We start from the raw sequence: 3,914 nt of genomic DNA on the forward strand, positions 1-3,914 counted from the left end.
TGCTCCAGGTGAGGTTTGAACTCACAACCTCAGCATAGCTCCTCTCAGCACTGCCCTATAAGTACTGTGCGCTAACCAATTGCGCCACTGGAGCACCTGTTAATTAGCATTCTCTGAGACCCCCCTATGTTGATACAGGCAAGGAGTGACCCCAAAACGTTCTCATTGGGGCTGGGAGCAGGTAGCGACAAGTGTTGTACTCGGTGGGGTGGATTCTTCTTAAGGCTTCCAGGCCCCATTTGACCCTTTTGTTCTTCCCTGTGTAATAACAGAGCTGGTTAAGACTCAATGGAGAGTCTTGCTGCAGACCAACAGTTCTGAAATCACTGATAACCAGCTCTAAGCATTAGTCCTGCTTTGGGACAGTGTCTCTCATGGAAGAAACTGCCCAGTCTGCACTAGCAGTGAGGCTCCCTCACTAACAGCTGAAATCAGGGAGAGCTGTGTGAAGTGCAGGGCCCCAGGGCTGCCTGAACAGGGGAACAACACCCCAGGACTTTTAAACATGGGAGGGCTCCGCCTCGCTCAGCTGCACAGAGGAGTTTTCATCCCCTATTCCTGCCTGTCACTGCCCAGCACCCCCTCTGGCACCATTCCTGAAGGTCACCCTGCCTCACTCTCTTCCTGTCATATTGGGTCCACCAACAACTCATGTAGGAGAGACAGCTCCTGTCCCTCATTGTTAAAGGTCAGGCCAGGCAACTAGGGGCAGAAGCCCACAGGTTTTTTTTTTTCCTCCCTATTGCAAAGCCCAAGGACTCACCTTGGGGTACAGGCACCACTGTGCTCCCAGAACACAAGTTATCACTGTACAAAGAGGGATGAAAGGGCCTGCCAAAACCTGGAATCTTCAGTCTAACACTCTCCCAACTGAGCTACTTTGGCAGAGGAGGAGAGGTGCTGGGCTCCAGCCTGGGACTCTGCCTCCCTCCTGCCCAGCCCTGACTATGAAGCCTGGCCATGGCCCTCCTTCCTTCAAGTGCCATGTGGGCAAGAGGAAGAGTGTGGCAGCTGCAGGGACCAAAGTTATGGACATCAGGTGAAGCAGCCATATGATCAATCCACAGGAATCTCTAGCCAGACTGTTAAGTTCTAGGACCCCAACCTATAGCCGCCAGCCCATTGAACCAGCCAGACCAGAGACCTGTCTCCAGTGGGGATCAGTCACCCAGCAGGAGGGAAAAACCTCACTCTCTACCTGAGAGAAAGTAGCCAAACACATTGAGCTCCAGTGCTTTGTAGCAAAGCAACGTATTGCCACGAGCTCCCACTGAGATTTGAACTCAGATTCCAGGATTCAAAGTCCTGAGTGCTGCCCATTACACCATGGGACCTGCTGCTATTTCATTTTCTAGACCCCTGTGACTCTCGGCTGGCTGGTTTGCACTCTGCACTTATTGCTTCCCACCAGCGGCTTCCTCTCGCAGGACTCTCTCTCCTCCTCCAGCGACTGTGGTCCTGCACTACCGGATTCACGGGTCCTGCCCTGAGTCCCTGCATCCCCCTGCTTTGTCTCCATTCCCTGCAGGCTGCAAAAATGTCAGGGGAGTCTGCTCCTCCCTTCCCTCGGTGCTCCCGCTCATATCAGCCAGCTGCAGCCTCATCTCCTGGAACTCGGGCAGCTGTTGCTTGATCCGGTCGTACAGTCACACGCTGACTGGCTCCCCTGCCTGGATGGTTTTGTGGAAATCCCACAGGTGATGCTGCAGGACTTGGCACTGTTGGTTTCTTTAATGTTGTGATGTTTCCCCAGCCGCCAGAACAAAGCCGCCAACTCCTCTCTCACCGACTCCCACCAATCCCCCTGGTTGCCGTAGGACCCTCTCATGCTTTCCCGTTCTGCCAGCACCGCCAGGCCTCGTCCCCCTGCTCCTTTATCTTGCAAGCTCTGGATGTTCAGCTTCCAATATCCTCTGTCGTGGGTCAGGGAATTGCTCACATTGAGCACACGGTGAGAGCTGCGTGATCCGAACAGTCCATTGGCACCACCCTGCACTGGGCTGTCGACGTGCTCTCCTTCACGGAAATCCGGTCACTGCGACTCCTGGCCTGTCCCCACAGAAAGGTGTATCCCCTCTGTGGCTGGTGTGAGCTCGGGTCAGAGGAATAGGAGGCTACTGCCCACCCTCCACTGGTTCACTGTGCAGAAACACATCCTCTAAGCCGACCTTGCTACAGACCTGCACCAGGTAGTGGTCATCGTAGAAGAGTTTCCTCTGACGGTCGGGAAAACAGGACCAGCAGTCCTCAGGCCGGTGCAACAATTGAAATCCCCCCCAACACCAAACACCGTGCGGTCTAGAAGAAGGGAGCCAGTTCCTTCATAGAACTTTCCTTTTACACCTTAACTGGGGACCATACACGCTAATATAGCCTAACCAGTGCCATGGAGCACAAAGCCACCTGGTCCGAGCTCCACCACCTTCTGTACTCGCACCGTGAATGTGAAGAACAAGACTCCAACCCCATCATTCTTCCCTGGCCTGGAGGACCAGAGAGATGGGCCCTTCCCCCAATCACCCTCTGCCTATCAAGCTACCCTAGAGTTGTTAATGTGCATTTCCTGAACACCCACCATGTCCAAGCCCAGCTGCTCCAAGACACTGAACATCAAGTGCCTCCTCCTGGGCCCCCAACTCCCTTCCACAGGGCCACTTTCACACATGCCCCTTCCCTGGCACTGCCCTCCCTCAGCTGCACAGAAGAGTTTCCATCCTCTATACCTGCCTGTCACTGCCCAGCACCCCCTCTAGCACTCTCTTCCTGCCATATTGGGTCCACCAATAACTCACTTAGGAGAGACAGCTCCTGTCCCTCATTGTTAAATGTCAGGCCAGCCAATTAGGGGCAGAAGCCCACAATATCTTTTCCTATTGCAGAGCCCAAGCTCAGGGACTCACCTTGGGTGCAGGGACCACTGTGCTCCCAGAAAACAAGCCACCCCTGTGCAAAGAGGGATGAAAGGGCCTGCCAGAGCCTGGGATTGAACCAGGGACCTTTAAAGCTTCAGTCTAATGCTCTCCCAACTGAGCTACTTTGGCAGCTGTTTAGCAGTATTTTGGCCTGTTGCTTCTCTGTCTGGGATGTTGTTGTCAGCAGTTGCACACAAAAAGGACAGGAAAATGAACGGCTGCTCCACACCCCCACCGGAGGAACCCGGCGCCCTTAGGGTGGGGTTCTTCTCTAAAGATGGCTGGCAGAAAGGTGGTGCTCAGCTCTGTCAGCGACCTACCCAGTTGCCTCGCTGCCAGGGGATGCAGATGTTTCTGTAAGGCCATTAAATGGGGTATTTGGCTTCTGAGTGAATGTGAGGAATGTGCAATCCTGAGAGGGAATTTCCATCCTTCTTTCCACTGCTTTTCAGCGCCCCAGTGGCCTAATGGATAAGGCATTGGCTTCCTAAGCCAAAGATTGTGGGTTCAAGTCCCATCTGGGGTGGAAAACTCCTTTCTTCTTGTATATTGCAACAAAGCCTTGGTGTTATTTTCCCCAAGGAAGCTGGGAGACGTTTGAATCCAAAGTACTGGATCTTGGGAGCAATCCCCCAGAAACAGCATCTTCCACTTGACAAATCCTTTCTAGACCCATCAGTAGCAAACACTTAATACTAGTGTTTGTCTGAGAATAGAAGGAAGGGGAGTGTTTACTCCCACACCTCAGTGAGTAAAACAGACAGAAAGAACAAGGCTGTCCTGAAAGAGAATGGATCTGTCTGGAGACAAAGCAGAACCTGAGAATGAGCAACAGTGTGAAAAGAAGAACTTCAAATGTGTGTTAGGTGTTAGATAGGTTGGTCTGACAAATTTCAAGAAAATACCAATGCTCGTAGACTGATGCGGACACTGGCTGCTACTGACCTTTTACTGAGAATTCATTGAGAAATATTTTCCTTAACTATGTTATGGAATATTAGG

At 52.4% G+C, this 3,914-nt stretch overlaps 3 non-coding genes across 3 annotated transcripts; 1 reads left to right on the forward strand and 2 right to left on the reverse strand.

Moving 5' to 3' along the window:
- TRNAI-UAU lies at positions 1-94 on the reverse strand. The gene is made up of 2 exons: positions 57-94; positions 1-36 (listed from the first exon to the last, which is right to left on the reverse strand). It is a non-coding gene; the product is annotated as a tRNA-Ile (tRNA).
- Positions 95-1,262: 1,168 nt separating this feature from the next.
- On the reverse strand, positions 1,263-1,334 carry TRNAQ-UUG. The gene has a single exon. It is a non-coding gene; the product is annotated as a tRNA-Gln (tRNA).
- A 2,031-nt stretch (positions 1,335-3,365) lies between these two features.
- Positions 3,366-3,438, forward strand: TRNAR-CCU. The gene has a single exon. It is a non-coding gene; the product is annotated as a tRNA-Arg (tRNA).
- The last annotated feature ends 476 nt before the right edge of the window (positions 3,439-3,914 follow it).

This window comes from Mauremys reevesii, linkage group 12, assembly GCF_016161935.1.
Source record: "Mauremys reevesii isolate NIE-2019 linkage group 12, ASM1616193v1, whole genome shotgun sequence".
In the NCBI taxonomy this organism is placed as follows: Eukaryota; Metazoa; Chordata; order Testudines; family Geoemydidae; genus Mauremys; species Mauremys reevesii.